The sequence below is a fragment of the Quercus suber genome, unplaced genomic scaffold (genome assembly GCF_002906115.3).
Source record: "Quercus suber isolate HL8 unplaced genomic scaffold, Cork oak 2.0 scaffold_87, whole genome shotgun sequence".
Taxonomy (NCBI): Eukaryota; Viridiplantae; Streptophyta; class Magnoliopsida; order Fagales; family Fagaceae; genus Quercus; species Quercus suber.
This window is the reverse complement of record NW_027069552.1, coordinates 476,165-488,203: the sequence shown is the minus strand read 5'-3', so window position 1 is coordinate 488,203 and position 12,039 is coordinate 476,165. Positions and strand designations below refer to the sequence as shown.

Here is a 12,039-nt window from a genome sequence, read left to right as displayed (position 1 = left end):
TTCTTTCAGTGGCTCTCTGTTTGACTGGTCTAGGGCTTGGAGACTCACCTCTAGTGACTCTCTCCTTATGTTCCTTAACACTCTTCTTTATAATTAGTATCTTTTCCTTTCTTTTTTCTTTCCTCTTTATCTTATCTTTCTGTATTTTGCTCTCTGCCTTATGTTTTTCTGCATAAGGTAGTGTTCTTCAATATATATACTGATTACTTATCAAAAAAAAAAAAAAAAAACTCTGCACAAAAGAAAAGTCACCAAAAACTTTCATTATGTCAAGAATAGAATAAGAAGATAGATTTTGAGGGAAAATAACTATAAGATTCCATATTATTTTCACAAAAATACCATAGTAGGTGTTGTGTTATATCCAAAAGCCCTTGAAGGTGGGGGTTAAGTGTAACACAATTAATGAGTTGACACATAAAGCAATACCATATGGGGAGAAGAAAACTCACGAGGTTCAATTTTCTTAGGGGAAACTACCGTGCACACCGCCGCAGGGGGAGGGGTTGGTTTGAATATCTTTCCCAAATGAATACCTGTTTGGAAAGCCCCATTTGCTACTTGGGAAGGAGACAATACACACATGGTAGTTTCTGTCTAAACCAAAGTAGTTTCAAAATTTTACATAGTGCATTTAAACTTAATTAGCCTTCAAAAATAACATAGGAAAGTGAGGGTGACTTGTGATACCATAACAACAACAAATCTGTGTGTTGTAGGCTCTGGTCCAATGTGAGCACCTGTTCAAACAGATTATAAGGGACTTTTATCTTTGACATCAAATTAGAAGGGATTATCAGAAATAAAAACTTAACTAACCTGGATAGTTGCATTTTTCAAAAATTTCTATGCCACCGTACCGTACCTATACCTATACCTGTTCCATAAAGGTTCTTCCTAGTATTTTATACTTATGTCGTGTATAAACAAAGAAGCCATGACTCACCAGCAGGATATTGAAGGGTAGCTAAAACACAGAATATTGAGGGAATCGTAGATAGATCCAAGGAACCAGCTCTTGCAGTCAATAAAGCCGCATTCTTTTCGGCAGCAGCAATAACTTCAGATCCAGTAGATCCATTAGCCCCCATGGACTCCAAGAGTGCCAAATGCAATTACAAAGATAAGTCCAACAGCTTATGGATTCATGCTTTTAAAAAAATTTCAGGGGATTAAAAGCATAAAGAAAATTTGAATCCCACAAATATATGACATCATAATTAGTTACTAGTAAACAATTTTAGGAATCCCATTAGGCCATGACAACATTATCAACATCCAACTTGAATGTCAATGTATTACAAAATTGATAGAATATTATCAATGGTATCTATGGTATTTTAAAAAGGAACCAAGAGAATACCATTAAAATAAGCTAATTCTTGTAGCATAGTTGGATAAACAGTTTTTAAGTATACGCACAATGGAAGTGTTATGAAGCATCTATTTGAAATAACATTTTAGCACAAGAAAAGAGCTTCCCCTACCCCCAACAAAAAAATTATGAACTATGCATTAAAAAAAAAAATCCTTTCTTGCAAGACAATTGGACAACGATGAGAAGGAAGAAGAGCAAAAGACTATATCAGTGATTGGAGGTAGACAAAGAGCCAAAACCACTAGGAAACCGAAAGACTCATGATTATGATCAATGGGCATTAGAAACCGAACGCACAAAAGGTTTTACTGAAATTGTTTGAACAAATTCGATATCAATTTAGAAGCTTTTGATAAGTAGAAGATAAGAAAGGCACAACTCAAATAAAGACTATCTCAAGATTTGTGTATGTCTACATCAGTAGACCTCAACCTTTGCTGTGTTTTTCGAGTTAAACAAATTCTCCACACCAAAAAAAATTGCGAAAAAGAAAGAAAGAAATTCATGTAGAATGTTATCCCATTAAAAAAACTACTTAAGCCATTGGTTAATAAGTCGTTCAAAATGAAAATCTCTAAATTAATCTTATAGACCCCAAAAAAAAGAGAGTGAGCCAATGAAATATTAGTAAAAATAAGCAGATTCCAGCAAACAATCTTACTAGCACTTCTAGCTTTACTCATCATCAATACCAACAAATTGGAAGGTTGGCAAATGATTTTGCCTTATTTGTGTTACAAAAATTTTCCCCCCAAAAAAAAAAATAATATTCTAACATAACTAAAAAATTATAAATTACAAAATCGTTAGATACTCGGTGAAAGATTCATAAAATTCAAAGATACCCTACATGTACAAATTATAGAGATATAATCAATCAATTGTAATTAAAACCAACACCACAACAAAGGGGTGTGGTTAACAATGGTTCAGTTTGGGGATTTGAGGAGAAAGTGATAGGGAGGGAAAGAAGCATGCCAAAGACAAAAAATAAACACAGAAAAAAGGATTATATAAAACAGTTTATAAATGTGAAATTTATGCAAGGTACTTGGAATATCAACCCAAACCAAGACCAATTCACATCAAGTGTAAGACCATCCACATGCTTAGTGATGAAGGAAAACGAAGCTTACCTGAATTTCTTGTCGGTGCTAATTAAGCCAAAGTAATAGAAGAAACTTTCATCACATAATTATACTCTCTTTTTATGCTACAACCAGAGTGGAAAATTCACATTTACAACTAGCCAATATTAAGTCACTAACAGCATCAATTAATATTTCATAAATTTAGTGTAAAATAATTTTTCTGTATGCCAAAATGTTCAAAGGTGCAACCCATTAAATAATCCATTCCTAAATTGGAGCTAGTTAGTAACTATAATTTAAAGCATATCAGAAAAACAAATACCTGGTAGAATCGTGGTCCATAGTTATCAAACCCAGCAACCAGCAGAGAAACTACAAAGGGCCTTACACCACTAGCAAGAAAAGTAAAGACATTCAACTTCATAAACAAATAAATATATAATAAACATGCTTCCCTAATATTCTGATGCTTAGAAAAATATGGTGAAGCTTACTAACCTTAGTTGCATTCCCATAACAAAAGCAAGGCTGGTTGTTGCCTTGAAATAAAATAATGAATAAGTCAGAGACAAGAAAGTCAAATAAATAAATTTCTCAAATTTAATAATGACACTAAAAATGCAGGTTCTAGGAGCATTCAAAAGTTCTACAATTTCCAAAAAGAGAAAAAAAATTATATTCCCCAAGCTTGTATCCTTTCTTCCTTTTCAAAATAGGTAATTTTGACCAACACGCCAAATATTTTGGTTTAGAAAAAGATGAATTTTGTAAATCTCTATACCAGGCAACAACAAATAAAATGAAGTCCACAACTTTATGCTTTGGCAGGGTCACTTGCTCCATTCTAAGCAAACAAAGCATCACAAAATCTTTAAGGTCCTAGCCAATGAACTCTAGCTTAAATAGCACTCCTGCTTCCAACAATAATGGAAAGGAGTGTGAGGTCATGATTCAAGAACCGTTGAGTGCATGTATAACTACTTACCAATCCAAAAAATAACAAAACTCTAAGGTTTCATTTGTTTTTGGCATAAACTGATAATGTGTTTGCAGGTATTTGGTGTATTAGAAAATTTTAGTCAACAGAAAATTACAGTATATAGGCAGAAAACATTTACACTCTTTTTTTTTTAAATAAATCAAAATCATTTCCCTTTAAAAACATAAACGTTTTCTGAAAAAAAAACTTGCGTTTATCCCTACCATCTTTCCCTTTACTCCATATATTTCCAAACTAAAAAGGCAAAGAAGTGTCTATGTAGCCAAAAATTCCCATATATTTCCAAAATAATGTATTCAGAGGTCTAAATTAGTAAAGCTTTTATGACTATCAATTGTATCGATTGTGCACTTCATTCATGCTAGGTTATTGATTTTTTTTTTTTTTTTAGTTGAAATCTAAAAACCAATTAGTCCACAGAAAAATGATGCCTAAGATCAAATAAAATAAATAAAAATGTCAAAAAAGAAATAAATAAGTTTATCCAAAAAAGAAAACACTACGAATAAGACTTTCACCTACACAAAATCAACCATAATAACTTCGAATTTCAAACCTAGCAGGAATCAGTAAACTCATTAGGCCAAGTGTTGGAACATGTGCAACATCTAACAACTCTCTGACAGAAGTCACAACATAGGATTGTCATCAAGGTTAAAGGACTGGATATTCTTTTTACTTTTCCAAGACACCAAGCAATAAACCTGCAATATTTCTCAATCTCACCCAAAAAAAAAAAGGAAAGAATTTCAATACTTGGTTGACAAAAGTTCTTTAGAAACATTTTGCAACATCAGTAGATAAGCTCATTATTGTCCAACTAAAACCCAAAGACATACAACAGAATTATTTACATCATATGTAAATTCTCCTTCAAAAGTATAACAAAGCCATAAAATGTCACCAAGAAACAAAAACAAACAATAAAGACAAACATAATAGGTCACAATCTACCAAATTTCATGTAAAGCCATACATAAACATCTTTCAGATACCAAAACATAAACTAACATTAGTTTTGACTCATAACTTCAAGCAATGATAAAAATCAAGTATATTAGTTTTAAAATCAAGTCAGTAAGAAATGATAACTGTAGCAATATTACTCGGTGAACCATTGAGTTGCAAACTTGATAGTGCTAACAGTGTTAAGGACATTTGCATATTGGAGTTGCTAGAAAGAAATCAAAGGAATGAAAGAACTACCTTACCTTCTTTAAAGGGCATTTGAAGCACTCAGAAGATTCAGTTCAACAATAACATTAGCTATATCAGAGCATTCGATGTCCTCAACTACAGTCACCAACACAGCTAACACTGTTTCAAATACCTGTATGAAGCAACAAAATCAATATCTAACGATTTCAAAAGTAAAAGAGAAGGATTATGGACAATATCTCTTACACACACCTAAAAGCCCAGCTCATGATAAAGTGAAAACCCATGTCAACTCAAATTGAATTACCAATCTCCACAACAAAGCACAAAAGAAACTTCCTGGGATAATGGATAACTTTTTATCACAATGATGTAGGACAAAAAAAAAAAAAAAAATTGTAATAGGAAAAATAGAGATGGATGAACTTGGACTCAACACCTAGGGTTGGCTAGAGATTTGATGCAGGACAAACCAAAATTGTACAACAAGAAAAATATGCAAATAAAGGATTGATAAGAACTAATTAAGCAAAGAAAAATGGTGAGTGACTGACTAAGAGGGCAGCCATGCCTCTTAGAAGAATTGAAAGGGATTAGATGAGAATAGGAATATGAACAGTCTAAGTTCTCATTGCATGCCTTTATACAATTCATGAACAGAACTAATTGACTAACACTAATTGCCAATTGGCTACACTAATCTAACGATCTAACTAACTGTTAAGCACATGGCTCCTAACTAATCAACAATTAAGCACATGACACAATCAATTAATAAGGAGGTATCTGGTTACAAAGGGATAATAAAATGGTTGGATGGGATAATAAAATGGAAAAGTTGCAAAGGGATTTTCTATGGGGTGATAGCAAGACTCATCTGGTTGGATGGGATAAAGTTTGTGCGCCTATAGCCAATGGTGGCTTGGGGATAAGGAAACTTACTACTTTCAATAAGGCCTTATTGGGGAAATGGTTGTGGCGGTTTGGGAAGGAAGAGGATCGGTTATGGAGAAGGGTGGTAGCTTTAAAATATGGGAAGAATGGGGGGGGGTGGACCTCAAAGTTGGGTAGGGGAGTTCATGGGTGTGGTTTGTGGAGAGGTATTTGTATGGGATGGGAGGATTTTAGCAAAAATTGCCAGTTTGTTGTTGGGTTGGGAAATAGAGTGAGGTTTTGGCAGGATGGGTGGTATGGGGATCAACCTTTTCAATTGGCTTTCCCAAGGCTGTATGCTATTGTCATTGATAAGGAGGTATCTGTAGAAGAGTCTCTGTCAAGGCAGGGGGCGGAGGATAGAAGAAGTTGGAATGTTCGTTTTATTAGAGAATTGAATGATTGGGAGATGGATGAAGGGCTGCATTTTCTTCATATATTGGGAAATAATACCCCTCCCATGGCTATGGGAGACCGGTTGAGATGGAAGTTGAAGCCTAACGGAGATTTTGACGTCCGATCATATTATAATAAACTAAGGGACTCTCCTTCAATTGTCTTTCCTTGGAAAGCTATATGGAAAGTAAAGGCCCCTAGGCGAGTTTCCTTTTTTGTTTGGTGTGTAGCTTGGAATAAGATCCTAACAGGTGATAACTTGAGATTGAGGAAATTGGTTTTTGTGGACTGGTGTATAATGTGCCGACATTGTGGAGAGACGGTTGATCACTTACTACTTCACTGTGAGATGACCTATCGGTTATGGAGCTTTGTCTTTATAACTTTTGGCTTGCCTTGGGTTATACCTAGATCGATTACAGAGCTACTTTTTGGCTGGTGGAATTGGTTGGGGAAGCAATCGTCTCAGATTTGGAATTTAGTTCCGTTGTGCATTCTGTGGTGTATTTGGAAGGAACGGAATAGGCGGACTTTTGAGGATTTGGATAGTTCTGGTGATCAGCTGCTTGCTTCTTTTAGTGGAACTCTATTTGATTGGTCTCGGGCATGGGGACTCACGACTAGTGATTCTCTCCCTTCTTTTCTTAGCTCTCTTGCTCTTTGTAATTAATATGCTGATAGGCTTTCTTTTTTGTTTTTTCTTTGGTTTCTTTTTCTTGTTTTTTCTAGGTTTGCTCTATGTTCTTCATGCATAGAGTAGCCTTTCGTATATATAACATTCTTACTTATCAAAAAAAAAAAATTAATAAGAACGTGGCCCTAACCTTCAATTATAAAGATGATACAAAACTTTACTAATAAACTGCCTCTTATAATAAGCTGTTGGTGTCTAGTACCAAGTGTTGATGTGACACTGTTGTTGTTTCTATAGTACATTTAAACTTAATTAGCCTTCATAAATAACATAGGAAAATGAGGGTAACTAGTGATACCATAACAACAACAAAAATTCTGTCTTTTGTAGGCTCTGGTCTAAAGTGAGCACCTGTTCAAACAGATTATAAGGGACATTCATCTTTGAGATCTAGTCATACTAGCAAATCAAAAAGGACAAACAGAAATAAAACTTAACTAACCTAGATAACTGCATTTTAGCAAATGTTTATAAAATTTGTCTTTCCAGTTGAGTATTGACCCAAAAGACCATGGGTTTAGCAACAAAATCACCATTCATCTGCAAAAATACAAATAAAAATCAATCCTCTGTTACAGAGGTCTTAAAAACTAGAGTTGAAACTTGACAACAAAGCTAGAAAGATCATAATATCTCCATTTTGCAAACGAAAGATATGCAACTTCTAGTGGCTTTGGCTTTTCAATGTACAATATCTTCAATCCATCAATAATTGATGTAACTGCATTGGGAGGAAGCTGAGCAAGAGACGATGAGATAGGAGACACATTAGGCAACAAATGAAAATTAACACCCCCCCTAAAAAGAAGTATACATTGTATGATGCTTGTATTTTTATAGGTAAGACATTTGCAATAAAAAGGTGCAATACAGGGCACAATCCTAGAACATGGCATGCATGTAAGGGAAGCACCAAAAGGTAAAGCCTATATTGCAAAGGGGTGACAAGTCAGCGAATCATTTCTTCACAGAAATCTCAAGAGACTTTGCATGCTTGAAAAATGTGTGTTTCAATAAATTCCGCCTCTTTCCTGGATCTTTCCCCAGACGCATTACAACCATTTCTTTAAAAGACTGATCACATATAGAAATCATGCAATTAGAATATTATTCTATAAGAGAGACATTGAAAGATGGCAATCACCAAAGAACATATCTTTTGAACATGAATACCTTAAAAACTTTCGAAATTATAGATAAACACACAGAAGACAAACCTGAAATTTTTTTTTTTTTTCTAACAAAAATATTTTTAAATAATTGTGATGCCAGAATGACCTTTTTTAATTTTTTTGAAATTTTTTACTATTTTTTTGGGAATTCTCTAGCTTGGGTCGGAGAGAAAAGGTACCTGGAACAAAAAAAATTTATCTCTTTGTTGGCCATTCCTTGCTCGGTTTGGCTAGAAACGAAGCCAGAATGTCGTTTTTTTTTTTTTTTTTTTTTTTTTTTTTTTTTTTTTTTTTTTTTTTTTTTTTTTTTTTTTTTTGTGAATGCTCCAACTCGGGTAAGGCAAAAAGGGTTCCCAAAACGATTTTTTTTTTTTACCTCTTTTTCGGCTTGTCCTAGCTTAGTTTTTCTAGAAATGAAGTTAGAATGACGTTTTCTAATTTTTTGAATTTTTAACTATTTTTGTGGGAATGTTCCAACTTGGGTCGGGTGGAAATGGTACTCGAAACAAAATTTGTTTTTCTCTTTCTTGGCCTGTCCTAGCCTAGCTTAGTTAGAAATGAAGCCAAAATGATTTTTTTTTTAATTATTTCATTATTTCTATTGAGGTTTTTTGGGAATGCTCCAGCCCAGGTCAAGTAGACACAGTTCCCGGAATGACAAAAAAAATTTTTTATCTCTTTGTTGGCCTAACCCAACCCGATTTGTCTAGATATGAAGCCAGAATGATTTTTTTTTTTTTTTTTTTTTTTGCATCTTTTTACTATTTTTTTAAGAACACTCTAGCCCAAGTCAAATGGAAACGATACCAGAATGAAAATTTTTTTTCCCTTATTCGGCCTAGCCCGGTGCGGTATGGCTAGAAATGAAGCCAAAATAACATTTTTTTTAATTGTTTGAATTTTTTTACTATTTTTTTAGAAACTTTTAGGGAATGCTCCAACTCAGGTGAGGCAAAAACGGTTTTCGGAACAAAAACATTTTTATCTCTTTTTTGGCCTGTTTTGGCCCGGTTTGTCTAGAAATGAAGCCAAAATGATGTTTTTTTTTTTTTGTATTTTTTTACTTTTTTTGGGAATGCAGCAACTCGAATCAAGTGGAAACAGTACATAGAATGAAATTTTTTTCCTCGTTTTCAGCCTGTCCCGGCCCGCTGGTTTGGTTAGAAATGAAACCAAAATGATATTTTTAATTTTTAGAATTATTTTACTATTTTTTCGAATTTCTTTTGGAATGCTTCACCTAGGGTGAGGCAGAAACAATTCCTGGAATGAAAAAAATTTTCTCTTTTTTTTGGCCTGTTCTGACCCTGTTTGTCTAAAAATGAAGCCAGAAAGACGTTTTTGAATTTTTTGAAATTTTTTATTATTTTTTTGGAATGCTCTAGGCAGGGTCGAGTGGAAATGGTACCCAGATTGAAATTTTTTTTTCCTTATTTTCAGCCTGTCTCATCCCAGTTTGGATAGAAATGAAGTGAAAATGACTTTTTTTTTTTAATTTTTTTTCAATTATTTTTTTGAATTTTTTTGGGAATTCTCCAGCATGGGTGAGGCAGAAATGGTTTCTAGAATGAAAATTTTTTAATCTTTTTTTTAGCCTGTCCCAACCCATTTTTGCTAGAAATGATGCTAAAATGACAGTCTTTAATTTTTTGAATTATTTTACTTTTTTTTTTTAATTTTTCGGAGAATACTCTAGCCCGTGTCAGGCAGAAACGATTCTCAGAACAAAAAATTTTTTATCTCTTTTTTAGCCTATCCCAGCTCAATGTCTGAAAATGAAGCCAAAATGACTTTTTTTTTTTTTTTTTTCGATATTTTTACTTTTTTTTTTTTTGGGAACGCTCCAACCCAGGTCGGGTGGAAACAGACCCAAAATGATTTTTTTTTTCTCTTTTTCAGCCTGTCCTGGCCTTGTTTGCTAGAAATGAAGCCAAAATGATGTTTTTTAAGTTTTTAAATTGTTTTATGATTTTTTTTTTGAATTTTTTTGGGAATGCTCCAGCCTGGGTCAAGCAAAAACGTTTCCAAGGATGAAATATTTTTTAGAAATTAAGCCAAAATGACGTTTTTTAGTTTTTAGTTTTTTTTTTTTGTTACAATTTATTTGGGAATGCACCTGGCCGGATCGAGTGGAAACGGTACCTAGAATGATTTTTTTTTTCTTTTTCAACCGGTCCCAGCCCGATTTGGCTAGAAATGAAGCCAAAATGATGCTTTTTAATTTTTTCAATTATTTTTCTATTATATTTTGATTTTTTTTTTTAATGAATGCTCCAGCTCAAGTGAGGCAAAAATGGTTTTCGAAACGAAAATTTTTTTATCTCTTTTTCAGCCCGTCTCGGCCCATTCTTTCTAGAAATAATTCTAGAATGACGTTTTTTGAATTTTTTACTATTTTTTTGGGAATGCTTCAGTCTAGGTCAGGTGGCACCGGTACTTGAAACAATTTTTTTTTTTCATTTTTTCGGCCTGTCTCGACTTGTTTTTGCTAGAAATGGCGCAAAATAATGTTTTTTTTTTTAATTTTTTAAATTATTTTACTATTTTTTTTTTAATTTTCTTGATATTGCCCCAGCCCAGTTAGGCATAAACGATTCCAAAAACGAAAAATTTATTATCTCATTTTCAGCCAATCCTAGCCTGGTTCATCTAAAAACGAAGCTAGAATGACGTTCTGTAATTTTTTTTTTAATGTTTTTGCTATTTTTTTTGGAATGCTCTAGCTCAAGTCAAGTAGAGAAACGGTCCTGGAATGAAAATTTTATTTTCCCTTATTCGCCCTGCCTAGCGCAGTATGGCTAGAAATGAAGCCAAAATGATGTTTTTTAATTTTATGAATTATTTACTATTTTTTTTTTTTAAAAAAAAAATTTGGGAATGCTCCAACTCGGGTGAGGTAGAAACAGTTTCTGGAACGAAAACGTTTTTAATTGCTTTCTCGGCCTGTCCTGGCCCAATTTGTCTAGAAACGAAGCTAGAATGATGTTTTCGAATTTTTTGAATTTTTTAGTATTTTTTTGGGAATGCTCCAGCCCGAGTCAAGTGGAAACGGTACCCAGAACAAAAATCTGTTTTTCCCTTTTTCTACCTGTCCTGACCTAGTTTGGCTAGAAAGGAAGCTAGAAAAATGTTTTTTTTTTAATGGTTTTTACAATTTTTTTGGGAATGCTCCAGCCTGGGTTAGGAAGAAACGATTCCTGGAACAAAAATTTTTTTTATCTCTTTTTCGGCCTGTCCTGGCCAAGTTTGTCTAGAAACGAAGCCAGAATGATATATTTTTTAATTATTTAACTATTTTTTTGGGAATGCTCCAGCCCAATCTGGTGGAAACGGTACCCAGAATGAAATTTTTTTTTTCCTTCTTCCGCCTGTCCATGCCCAATTTTGGCAAGAAATGAAGCGAAAATGACGATCTCTAATTTTTGAAATATTTTCCTATATTTCATAATTTTTTTGGGAATTGCCCAGCCCGAGTCAAGCAGAAACGATTACCAGAACTAAAATTTTTCTTATCTCTTTTTCCGCCTGTCCTGACCTGGTTTTTCTAGAAATGAAGCCAGAATGATGTTTTTTTAATTTTTTTTAAATATTTTTACTATTTTTTTTTTAGGATTGCTCCAACCCGGGTCTGGTGGAAACAGTACCCAGAATGAAAATTTTTTTTTTCTCTCTCTTTTGCGGCCTATCCCGGCTTGGTTTGCTAGAAATGAAACCAAAATGATGTTTTCTTTTTAATTTTTTGAATTTCTTTACTATTTTCTTTTTTTTTGTTGAATTTTTTTGGGAATGCTCCAACCTAGGTCAAGCAAAAATGTTTCCGAGGGTGAAATATTTTTAGAAATTATGCCAAAATGACGTTTTTTAGTTTTTTTTTTTTTTTTTTACAATTTATTTGGGAATACTTCAGGTCGGATCGAGTGGAAACGATACCCAAAATGAATTTTTTTCTCTTTTCTTTTTTGGCCTGTCCCAGCTCCATTTGGCTAAAAATGAAGCCAAAATGATTTTTTTTTTTTAAATGTCAATTATTTTTCTTTTATTTTTTGAATTTCTTTTTATGAATGCTCCAGCTCGGGTGAGGAAGAAACGATTCCTAAAACGAAATTTTTTTTCTCTTTCGGCCTGTCTTGGCCAAGTTTGTCTAAAAACAAGGCCAAAATAATATATTTTTAATTTTTTTTAATTATTTAACTATTTTTTTGGGAATGCTCCAACCC

The 12,039-nt window shown here is 33.4% G+C and overlaps 1 long non-coding RNA gene across 2 annotated transcripts; it reads right to left on the bottom strand.

The window, feature by feature from the left end:
- Positions 1–2,967: 2,967 nt before the first annotated feature.
- LOC136067826 (uncharacterized) lies at positions 2,968–8,144 on the bottom strand. 2 transcript variants are annotated; one of them, XR_010629232.1, is made up of 4 exons: positions 8,002–8,144; positions 7,093–7,190; positions 4,681–4,799; positions 2,968–3,008 (listed from the first exon to the last, which is right to left on the bottom strand). It is a non-coding gene; the product is annotated as an uncharacterized LOC136067826 (long non-coding RNA). The 2 variants fall into 2 exon arrangements; XR_010629230.1 differs by lacking the exon at positions 2,968–3,008 and having other exon boundaries at positions 4,319–4,799.
- Between the last annotated feature and the right edge of the window lie 3,895 nt (positions 8,145–12,039).